This window comes from Pteropus alecto, unplaced genomic scaffold (genome assembly GCF_000325575.1).
Source record: "Pteropus alecto unplaced genomic scaffold, ASM32557v1 scaffold25, whole genome shotgun sequence".
NCBI classification, from domain to species: Eukaryota; Metazoa; Chordata; class Mammalia; order Chiroptera; family Pteropodidae; genus Pteropus; species Pteropus alecto.
This window is the reverse complement of record NW_006441955.1, coordinates 8,798,797-8,811,014: the sequence shown is the minus strand read 5'-3', so window position 1 is coordinate 8,811,014 and position 12,218 is coordinate 8,798,797. Positions and strand designations below refer to the sequence as shown.

The 12,218-nt window shown below is 43.1% G+C and overlaps 1 protein-coding gene across 2 annotated transcripts in view; it reads left to right on the top strand.

Annotated features, from left to right (window-relative positions):
- Nucleotides 1-4,217: 4,217 nt before the first annotated feature.
- DAB1 (DAB1, reelin adaptor protein) overlaps nt 4,218-12,218 on the top strand; it is a 375,105-nt gene continuing 367,104 nt past the window's right edge. Inside the window, exon 1 of one of the 2 annotated variants that reach the window (XM_006919251.3) lies at nt 4,218-4,453. The gene's annotated coding sequence lies outside the window, so the exon portion shown is untranslated. Of the gene's footprint in view, nt 4,454-4,553; nt 4,710-12,218 lie in introns of those variants that run through there. The other variant, XM_025052052.1, reaches the window with a different exon arrangement.

Sequence of the window (12,218 nt, the reverse complement as noted above, 5' to 3'; positions counted from 1 at the left end):
CTTGTTTCTTGGGCATACAAGAAAAGTACCTGAAATGTGGATAATGTAAGGTTTAAGGTTCCCTGCCCCTCCCCCCGCCATATGAAACATATATTTTTCTGCTTTTTTTTTTTAAGTGGACCCCTTTACTTTCACAATAAATTCCAAAGTCCTGAACATGGAAAACCAGGACCTTTTCAATTCATTTATGTTGTTTTCCTAGAGTCAACTACAGCCACCCCCCAGGAGAAGAATCTTTTTTATGCCTTCATACATTCTCTTTTCTTTGCCAGAAATACCCTTCCCTGTTTCATCTCGTTACTCGTTATCTTTCAAGATGCTATCACTTCCTTTATGAAGTCTTCTTAACATCTTACATTGGGTTAAAAACCCTCTTTGATATACCCCTAGCATCCTGTACTTAGCAATATCAAAGCATTTATCGCAATGCAATGTAATGATGTGTTTCCTTCAAATGGGTATGATTTGTTTGAGAATAAGTGTTTTAAAATTTTTATTTATTTTTCCTTCTAATGCCCAACACTGTGTCTAGTATAGAGGAAGCAATCAGTAAACATTTTTTGAATAAGCGAAAACAATCTGAGTTTGAATATGAATTCGAGTGAAAGGGACTGTGAGAGACCTATTATTTGTACAAACCTTTGAAATTTTGTGCATTCTATGTTAGTTTACTTTGAACACGTGATGTCTCTAAAAAGCTTGGTAGAAATTTTCCTACTGAACATTATTGAAAATTTTATTAATTTGAGAACTTTATGTGTATAGATACATTAGCATATTCCTGGCATATGCAAGCACTGCAAACTATTCAATAAATGATGGCTATGTAATAATTTGTGTTTGAAACTCTCAGAGCTGACAGCACAAATTCATTTTATTATTCTCCATCCAGTGAGAGGTATATTTGAAATAATCGTAGGAATAAACAGAATTTTAAATAATATAGAATACACAAAATGGACTACTTTGCATTTCTTTCTTTGGAAGAGGAGTTATTGCTAGTTGGATTTATGATTTCTGACATTTGGTTTTGCTTTCAAGCACGGATCAGCTTCAGACAGCACTTAAATAGGCTGGCCCTCTGAGTATCTTGAGAATCATGTGCATAGGGATAAATTATGTGAAGTTCAATAAAACCCCTTTGCCTTTCTGCATGCTACTCATGTCCATGTTCTTTACTCAATTGACTGAGCTTCTCAAAGGCGGGCTCTATTTCTGATTTATCAATCATTATTTCTAATACATAGTACAGTGCCTGATATACAGAATGTTGTTGATTTAAAATGAACTATATTGGAATTATTCTGGAAAGAGAACCAATATTTATGGTGTGACCTATTCTGTTCCCACTGTGTCCAACGCATTATCTAATTTAAGGCTCACAGCAATTTTATGAAGCAGGTGTCTCATGAAGCAGGTATCATTATTGTAGAATTGAGAATTTTGAAGTTCAGAGAGGTAAGTAATTTGTCAAAGATGACTCAGGCCTATCAGATTTCAATCTATATTCTTCTACCCAGTATGTACCAATAAGAGTACCTTCTCACTGGGCTATTGTGAAGATTAAATGAGGTAAGGTATGGAAAGCACCCAGAAGGGTTCCTGGAACATAATAAGCAATATATACATCTTTGCTGTTCTTATTACTTTGTTATTTTTCAGAGTAGATCACAAAAGAATGTATATTGATTTTTTTCCTTATGCCCGACTTAATACAAATGGCATTGTTATTTAAATGAGAAGAAAAAAAAAACACCTTAAATTTTAGATGAGTAGTTTCTTGACATATTTAACAAGTTAAAATAGTACTTTAAAATTTGGTTTGGCTTAATCCGTAAGACTGTTAGGTCCTTGGGCAGCTGTGTGTAATTAGAATCTATATATCATGGTCTACCACTGTGCTACCCTGAACAAGCCCTCCCATCTGATCTTGTGAAGCTAATCAGAGTCGGGCCTTGTTAGTACTTGGATGGGAGACCACCTAGGAAGACCAGGTGCTGTAGGTGTAAAAAATAAAATAATAAGGAATCGTACCTTGACAAGGTCCTTGCAATCTGTGAGGTCAACCAAGGGTTGCCTTGCCTTAAAAAAAAAAAAAGAATTACATATTATGCTTTCTTCCAGCCTGGAGTTGGGAACAGCAGCAGCTTTTTTGTTGCCCTTGATGGATTTAATGAGAATTTGCTGGGTTTTCATGGTGGACCACATCCAGCGCTGAATAGTTTTACATGAGTCTCTTCCATTTCTATTACTCTTCCAACTCAGTGTCTCACATACCCTTCAATGTCTGTAATCATGTCAACTGGAAACACAAAGTAGAAGTGGGGTGAAGGCAACAGTGGGGTGAAGGCAACAACTCTTATATGCAGGGTCTTAAAATATATGTAAATGTGTTTGATGTTCCCTGGCTATCCTCTAAAGCACTGAGAAATTTAAGAATATTTTTATTTTGGTAGAGTTAGTGAAAAGTTAGACCTATGTCTGATCACCTAAGGTTTGACATTTGCCTCAGCCCCTTGAAGAGTATAATAGTTTTCTATACTCATTCCTCTTATTTCAACCAAGTCTTCTTGATTTGTCTGTGTCTTGCGTGTGTGTGTGTGTATGTGTGTATGTGTATATATGTATATGTGTGTGTGTGTGTGTGTGTGTGTGTATATGTGTGTGTGTGTGTGTGAGAGAGAGAGAGAGAGAGAGAGAGAGAGAGAGAGAGAGAGAGAGAGTGTGTGTGTTAGTTCAAATTCCCCGAGGTCTGCCTTTATAGATGAGAAAACTAAAGTGTTTCATTAATCTTCACAGAGTTGCCTGGCGAGTCTGAACTTCTTACTAAACGAATCCTAAATGTTTGGTAGCAACTCTTGGCACTCTCCAGAACTTTGAAAAAGTTGGAAAGACTTGAGCCAGTTTTCCCATCCCCACCATTAGATTTTCTGGTCATGCCCAGGAGTAAATAGAGTAATATCAGGGGGGGCACCTCCCTCCCACCTTGTTGGGAGTTTCCTCTGATCAACTATTCTCCCAAGATTGCATCCTGCCAATGACCTCACACATTTTTCTTGTCTCTGTGTAAATTGCTATCTTTTCAGGAGGTACATGACAGCCTCCTTTTGCAGCGGCCTCCATTTGTACAAAAGCTGTTATTACGGAATAAGTTTAATGGGTCGTGAATTTTGTGGAGAAAAGGGAGGATCTCTCGATGACTTAGTATGTACCAGCCATGGACCTATTGGCTCCACAAGGAGTGCATTAGGCTAAATATTTTTAGCCCATTGACTCTGGAGGTAATAACCCTAAATGCTTCATTAAATTTTCATGGGTGAATGACAGAAGCTATGAGGGAAAAAAACCAAACTCAAATCCAATCCGCCACATTAGCTTTATTATTACACAGCTGGAGGGCAGGCCGCGTGGCCCCTAAAAAGCATAAAAATAAACTTTTAAAGGAACTGTTGCCTGTCTCTTCCTTTCTCAGGCCCTGATCCAACGGGGCAGCACTTGATTTGATTTTTCTTCCCACACCTGGCATTTGGGCCTCTGGAGGCGAGTATACCACAACAGGCATTTACTGGAGTTGAATCCAGTCTCAGGATAGAAAAATTTCCAGCCCGACACAAAATTTTCTGCCGTTTATTGGATTTTTGTAAACTAGGACCAGCCCTGGGGCCTTCTCCTGAGCCCTGTTCTGAGGCTTCTCCTCTCGCAGGCATTCTATGAATGGGAGTATGGAGAGTAAGTAGGAAGGGGGAGAGCTGGGCGTTGAACTGGGGCCTGCATACCCTCAGGGGCCCGAGCCCCTCCCTTGGATTGATGAAAACGTGACAGATGCAACCCTCCCTTCCGCCCAACTTTGCCTAGGAAGCTTCAGTGTAAACCAGAACTGCCAAACCAGGTTTGGCGGCTGGGAGCTAGCGCCCCCCTCCTGCCAAGGGGCGTGGGGGCAACATATCTTTGCGGAACTTGAGTTTCCAGTTTTCGCCCGCTGGAACTCTTTATATTTGGGTGCGCGTATGTTTAGAAGCTTAGATAGGAGAATAGGCCCTAGAGAAAAATGAGGGATGCCAGGCGAGGGCTGCTGCTGCTAGTGATAGTGACGAAAACACTGGGTACTTTGTGAAATCCGAGTCTGGTAGTTTTTCTCACTTCTCTCCCTCACCCCCTCCCCGCCGGCGCAGCCGGGGCGGGGACCCCGTGCTCTCTGCTTGGCTCTCCCCCTCCATGCCGGGATGGGGAGTGAGCGCAAGGGCTCCAGAGGAGCGACTACGAACCGCGGCGCCCCCGCTCGCTCGCTGGCTCGCTCTTCCTCCTCTTCGTCGCCACCGCGGCTCCGCTAAGCTCTCGGAGCGCGCTCGGGCGGCGCAAAGAGTGCCCGGGTGGGAGCGGGAGCAGGAGCCGCGAGGCCGGGGCGAGGGACGCGCGGCGGGCGGCCAGGAGGCGGCGGCCGGGGAGTCATCAGGTGAGTGGCGCCAACCGGGACCCGGCGGGCGTGGGGCGGGCGAGGCGGGGGCTGCGGGAGGAGGCGGGTCTGCACGCGGGGAGGTCTCCTCCCCCTGCTCTGACGCGGGGTCTGTGGCTCTCGGGAGGATGGACCCAGCTCCGCGCTCGCCGGGGCTTCCCCGGGCTGGAGAGCGCGCCTGAGTGCCGCCGCCCGCCGGGCATGGGGAGCCGCTTCCCGGGCGGCTGCGGCCGCGGCGTGCTTGCGGCGAGCCGAGGTGAGGCGCGGCAGGGGCAGGAGTTCGGCAGCGGCAGGTGCCCTAATGGGGACACGGCGTCCGGACACCTGGGGCCCCTGGGCGCGGAGGAGGACTCCTGGGGCGCCCCTCTCAGGAGTTTGGCTAAGGGTGCCGCAGGGTCTGCGACTGCAGTTTTCCTTCTGCTTCCTCCACTTGCTGGGGGAAAGAGGGGCGACCGGTGCTCCTTCCTTCTGGGTCTCCCCTGCAACCCCCAGTCTCCCTACATCTGACCACGCTTGGTCCTCCCTCCAGACCTGCTCACCCCAAATACTCGTCTCTCTCCGGGACTGCTTGCACCCTCTTTCCTTCTACGCTCCCGCCTCTACGCATCCACGGACTTTCCTTCTCCCGCTCCAAAAGCTACCCTGTGCTTCCGAACCCTTCTCCCTGACTCGCTAGCGGCGTCCCCGAGCCGGACCCTCTTCCTTACTCGCCCCGAACCCGCTTTTCACTTCTTTACTCCCTTACTCCTCTGCCGCGCTGAGGTTCTGCCCCGATCTGTGGAAAAACCGTATTTATCCCAATAACCCCTACCCTTTCGCAGACGCCATTCAGAGTCTCCTCCGACCCCAGCCCTTCCCCGGTCTTCCTTCGACTCGGTTCTCTGCCTCTCCCACCTCCATTCCACTCCCACCCCATAGGTCGCCTCCCCAGCCAGCCCCTCATTTCTCTTCTCTAGACTCGACGCTCTACCTCAGGGACAGAGCGCAGGTTGTTTTTGTTTTTGTTTTTTTCTTATTCTCTCTCTCTTTTTCCCTACTGGGGAAACTTTAAAAATCCCTGTGGTTTGGCTCATAAAGAAGCCCTAAAAGGAAGACTCAGCTGCCAAGAAAACCTGGAGTCAGCGATGGTGGGAGTTTGTGTCGCGGCGTCGGAAAGGGGCTGTTGGATGAGTGTACAAAGTAAATTTCGAAACGATGGTTGCTGTAGTCGGGACTGTCCTTCCCCCGCTGCCCTCGTCCCGCGGAGTAGTACTGTGACCCTTGGTGCGACGGCGTGTCTTTTCTCTGCACTTTTTAAAGAGCCCCCCCCCCAATTTTTTCTTGGTGGCGGTGCCGGTGGACGGGACTGGGGGTAGGGGGTTCCAAGGCAAGCCGCTAAACGAGCCTGATGCTACTTAGCTCCTGCGTAGCTACCCCCACCCTCCGGCCCCGCCAGACTACGTTTCACTCCCTGTAAACTCCACTCCACCCCCAACTGCATCACACAAGTTCTCATTGTTGGGGGTCTGCCTGGGCACTTCCGCTGGGGCTGGGAGAGTCTAAAGGAATGGGGTGGGGGTGGGGAGCCCGGGGGCGCTTGGCAATAGCGGTCTGGCTCTCGCTGGATGCTCGGCGGTGGCGGGCGGAGCGGAGAGCGCCGCGGCGCGGGCATCTGGGCGCTCGTGCGTGTGTCGGCGAGGGTGGGGTGCGTGCCCGCGTGGGTTGGTGCCTGCGGGTGCGTTGGGATGCCGGCTCACGCCTGGGCTTATCTCCTTATAAAGAGGGGCCAGTGGAAAGCCTGCGGAAGCGAAGGCGCCTTTTGCTGCCCCAGAGCTGGGCCGGCAGGAGGGCCCTCCGAGATGGATACTAAAAAGCAGCTTCTAGCGAGTCGCTGGGACCTGAGCGAGGATCTTCTGTCGCTTGTCCCTCTTTTCTGCTCCCCTCCTGCTGGCCCCTTTCAATGCACTTTCAAAATGTTGATGTTTTTTAATAAAGGCTTTGTGGGGGTTCCGCTGACACTTCATAACACTTAACATGTTTTCAAGTAATCATATAAAGGTAGCTTACGTTCAGACCCCCTAATTATCCGGTTCACATTTGTACATTTATGTGCCAATTATAGGTCTTCGGGAAATCCATAACATTATAAACCATTCCCACCTCCTGAATTAGCATCTATTGTTTTTATTATCTCAACGATAAGTGATTCTGGATGAAACCCTGAATTGAACAGGCTTGAAAATAAATGTGCGGGGTAGTGGGGGCGGGGAGAGGAGAGGTTGGCTGGAGTAGGAATGCTCTGCGCCCCTCACCCTCTTTCACTTTGTATCCTGACAAGGCTTGGTGACAGTTCTGGAATCTGAAAAGAATCAAAGATTTTTCTTGATTTCCTATTGCGAAGGGCGACCTAATCAAAGCTGTATAAAAGTCAACTTCTAAGCAATCAGAAATTGCTGATGTCCTTGATTGAAACCCTAGCATTCAAATAGAGTATTGAAGAACTCGCAGACATGGCTTTTGAAGCGCTATTGTTCTTTTCCGTACTCAGAGGCCCTCTTAAAGGTTTAGGAAGTTCAAAATGAGATGATTTGAAAGACTGGAATTGTAACTATTTGGCAACGCTGAGAGGATCGGCAGGGATGAGAGAAGAGGCCGAGGTGGGAAGTGCAAACGTGTTGTTACTATCTTCTTGGGAACTGTGCCGCTATCAAGTGGGAATTCATTTCTACACATCAAGTTGGCAATTAAAGCTCTTCCCAAAGCAGATTTAGAAAATGATTTTTAGTGGGGTTTTTTTTTTTTTTTTTTTGGTGGTTTGCTTAAGGTCTGAATAGGCATATCTGAAACATTTAATCATGTTCATTGTATTCAACAATAAAATCTGAATAAAAATTACTTATTGTTGATGAAGCTCATCTCTCAAGCTGTTTCACAGTATGTTTCATTTACATGGCATACCATTGTGTAAGGCTGCCAGGAAGAGATGGTATCACTTATTGTTCATTTTCTCCCAAAGCCAGAGAGGAATATGCTTCTTTACCCGTTTTTGCCCTCCAAAGTAATTTTTCTTAAATGGGTGGGTGTTTGGCTTGGTACCTGATAGTACCCATCTTAAACATAGCATTTGGTAGATTTCAGATGCCTGGAGCCACCCTGCAGGCAGATGAAGAATCTAATTGAGGCAGCATTTCATTTTGATAATTCACTGAAGTCAAACATTTTGTTTTTGCTGGGATTTAATTCTCCTCAAGCTAATAAAGCTAACAAAGCAAGAAAATCACAGTTTATGTCTTTTAGATGGCACTTTAAAAAATTGCATAAATTGAAGGCTGTTGTGAGGAACTTTGGATGTTATTCAGGGCTTACTGTGACAAAGAATGTTCACTAGTTAAGTGATTGGGGTAAATCACTCTCAGAACCCCAGTTTCATTGTTTGCAAAACAAGAACAGTATTATCTACCTTGTGGGTCTTTGAGCAGTTTTATGGGGAAAAATATCTTTTGGGTGCTTTGGCATGGAGCAGGATTTCAGGAGAATGGTAACTTTTAGTAATCGAGAGGAAACTGGGGTACAGAGAAAGTTGGTAACTGACCCAAGATCACACAGCAAGTAAGGTATAGAACTAGGATTTTATACAAGCATTCTGGTTCCAGGGTCTGTTCTAACCATTGTGTTATGCTGCCTCTGAGTGGGAAGGTGATCTCAGTTATCTCCCAGGAAAGTTGTAAAATGTAATGGGAAATAATGGAATAGTTAGACTTCCTGTAGGTGCAAAGTACAGATTGTTCTTTATTTCATGTGCTAACAACACAAAATGGGCGTTCCTCTGTTGCCAACAGGGCATTGGGCTGATGGTAGATGGTAGATGCTTTGAACACTTGTGACTTTGTGACAGGTATTGGTCAGTGTTGATTCACATCTGTCTACTGTTAAAATATGCATTAATCAAGTATAAAGAGATTGCATTACTGCTCTTGTCTATTACCAACTGTGGTAAGCATAGATTCTTAAAATCAAAATATGATATAACAGGTGATAAGAAGTCTGGGCTTGGGTGCTAGACTGCCTGGGCTCAAACCTTAGCTCCCCCAGCCCTGCCAGCTCTGTGGTCTTGACCAATTTATTTAACCTCTCTGTGCTTCAGTTTTCTTTGTAACAAAATAACGGTACTTGCCACATAAGATTGTTGTGAGGATTATAGGATTTAACACAAATTGCTTAGAATAGTACCTAGCATGTAATGTTACTTAGCTATTAATGCTACCCTTCAAATGAGATAAAAATTTCCTGCCTTGATAATAAGAAGTTTTCTGTTTGCCATTAATATCTTGAGATTTAAGTATCTGGGTGTGTGTTTCTTTGTTTGTGGTTCGTTTGTTTGTTTGTTTGTTTTTGGCACTAACCAGAAGGTTGAGGAGAAAAGATATATTTCAACATTTCAGACAAAGGTTTTGTTTTGTTTAGCTTGCTGGAAATATTTCCTTGAACATTTTTTCCTGTTTTTGACAGGCATTGTGAAGCATACACAATGATAAAATCTCCATGCCATCGCACTTTTCAGCAATTATTTTTAGGAAAATAAAATGACTGTTTGATCGATTGAATTCTAGAAGTAGATTAGTCAACTCTTCCAATTTACAAATTGGAAAGCAAACCAGGCTTGGGGAGATGCGTAACTTTATAGCTGAGAGGCATTATCAGAATCCAGAGTTTTTGGACTCTTTGTCCAGTGCTCCTTCCTTTGGACCAGATTGTCTCTTGTACTAGGACAGGGAAGTGATTTGAAAACAAAAATAAATCTTGGAGGTGAGGAGGTATTGCCAGGTTAAGGGCAGGAGCCAACCAAATATTCCGTAATGAAAAAAAAAAAGAATGTCTAGTAGGAAAAGAAAACCCCTACTCTGGTAGTACATTTATATCCATGAAAACTAGCACTGAACTCAGTCTATGAAATGTGTATCAGGATATGAACCCATGTTAAGAAAACAAACAAACAAACATTAAGCCAATGAATCACTTGAATACTTCCCTTAGGTTGGAGAGCAAATGATCAGGTTTCTTTTTCTGTGAGATGCTCTCTGTGTATTTCTTCCATTTAGTCCTCAAATGTAGAAAGGTTTTGGTTCAGGAATCACAAAACTCCTCTGGCTTCTGTTTCATAAAATATGCAGCATATTCTATTGGCAAGAAATTGCCACCTTGCTTTTATTATTATTATTTTATTTTATTTGAACCTGACATACAACCAATCTACAATGCCAGTGGGGGATTCTCATAAAGAGAAAAGAAAACAAATAAAATTCTGCTGAATAGAAGAACTCACAGCTAAAATGATAAAAGTTTCATAGTGGTGAAAATGGGTTGTTTAGCTTAGGGGATAAAAATGAGAGGAGGGCCCTCTCTGATGTGGTAAGTTCAGAGTAAATCCAAGTCAACTGTGTTGACTGCCTACAGAGAGCCTTGCAAAATCGCCAACCCTGCATGTTGGCTCTGAGCTTCATACCAATTTCTGACTCTATTGGTCAGTCTCTCTGTTTCTTGACGGGATTCATGATTTATTGGTTTACTGTCCATCAGTTAAGCCTTCCTTTTCTCTTTGTCTCTCCTTGTTTCTTGTTTTTTTTAAAAAAATTTAATCCAGCAGAAACTTATTGAGCATCTACTATGTTTGTCTTTCTGTCTGTTTTCTTGTTAGTGTCACAATTGACAATAAAGACTGAATGAAAGTTTATGGATATATATTGAAAGTATCTAGGAAACTGAGGAAGCCAACTCCGGTTTGTACATAGACACCACTTCTGTGTCCATTCGACACATATTTACTGAGCACCTACTTTATGTCTGGCTCTGTACTAGCATTGTGAACAGTGCCAAGATGCAAAAGTGCAATTTCTGCCGTCCAAGCTCCTGGCCTCATGCATAAGTAACTGCTGCAATGTGAGATGAGATATAGAAAATATCTATATAGCACTGGAAGCTTCCAGAGGAATAATTTATTCTACCCGGAGAGGAAGAAAATGGGGAAGTCTTTACAGAAGAGGTTGCATTTCAACTGGAAGCTGAAGGTTAACCAGGAGTTTCTTAGGAGCCGAAGGCTGTCCAGAGTGAGAGAACTCCATGGGCAAGGACAAGTGGGTGTGAAGGTTCATTATGGATTTGGGGATGGGCATAGTTGGGTGTGGCTGTAACATAGAATATGTGGCTGAAATGGATTATCTTATAGAGCATTTTCCAAACTATGTTCCTGGGAATTCTAGGGTCCCCCAAGATGGTTACGTGTATTTCAAAAGAAAGAGCATTGGAGAGAAAAACGTTCTATGGTCAAAAATGTTTGGAAAGTACTAAGTTATATATCCTACTCTTAGTGAGACATGGTATTTACTGACATAGTAAAGCTTCAGAGAAGTCCTGCAATAAAGAAACTCATTCACCTCAGTAAGAATTTTACAAACTTATTTACCATAGAACCTTTGATTTCAAGGAGCCCCCTCAGTGTCTTATGTGCTAGATTAGGGAAAATATAGGTAATCTCTTATGTTTTTCAGGAAGAGCAATTAATTTTATCATGAAAGTAATGTGTGTGATTTGAAACATAGTGTAGTATATTGAAGATATATGAAAAATATGAATAACAATACAGTAAAAAAACAAACAAACAAACAACTCTGTACTCAGCTTGAGAAATAAAGCCATACAATTGAAGGTCTTTTAGTAACCTCTTCCTGACCATGTATCTTTCCCTCCTGCTAGAGGTAACCACTAATCCTAAATTTAGTGTTTGTCATTCCATTTTGAATACAGTTTTCAGAAGAACAAACTTAAAAAGAATTCCATTGAATTCCCATTCAGTTTCTAACATCACTACAGAAAAAAGAAGAAAAAAATAGTATTCTGTTCAATAAAGGCATTTATAAGCTCTTTAGAGGAAGAGAGTGTGGCTTCTCCTTTTAACAACAGTGCCTGGAACATAGTAGATGCTCAATAAGTTTCTGCTGGATTAAATTGAATTATGTGTGTACAGTCTCATATGGTTCATTAAATTCCTGTGGATAAAATGATTGAGGTTAATTGTTTTCCATTGACAATATTGAAATTCAGCAATCTCGAAAACATATTTTTTGTTGTAGTTCTTTATTTTGTAATCAATTTGGAAACGAATAATACAGTCATCCAGTGAAAGTCTTCTCGAATGTTTTCTCGACATCTTTTGGAATCATTAACAATAACTGCTTATTTAAATCTATCCTATCAAAATAGTTGATTCAGTAGAGCTATCGAAAAATGATATATATAAATGCTTTCAATTGAAAAGGAAATTTATAAATTACAATGCTAATTAATTGCTCAGCACCTGGACACTAAATACTTTGAAGGTTTATAAGGGTTCTATCCACAGGGTCTCTGAGAAGTAACTCACTGTCAGTAGCAGAATGTCACAGTTGGGCACTATCATGCCAACACAAGCATCTCTCTTGTTGTTTGCGAGGGACATCCTCTTGTAAAAGCTCACGTCATCTAAAACATATGTCATGTCTGGGTGACATTTTCCTTTTTTACTATCCTTGCCTCTCATATATTACTGTGTACATGTCAACATGTAGAGTGAACATTAGAATACTGTTGAGGGATGTGTGGTAGAAAGAATGAGAGAAGAAAGCAGGAGCCTTACAGGATCACTGGGGGAGGCTTTTTGTACTAAATTATGGTTACATGGTAGATAGTAGATTGATTAGTTTTTCCTGCAGGATTTCAAGTTGATCGTGATTGAGAATCCACCCTGTGGTTT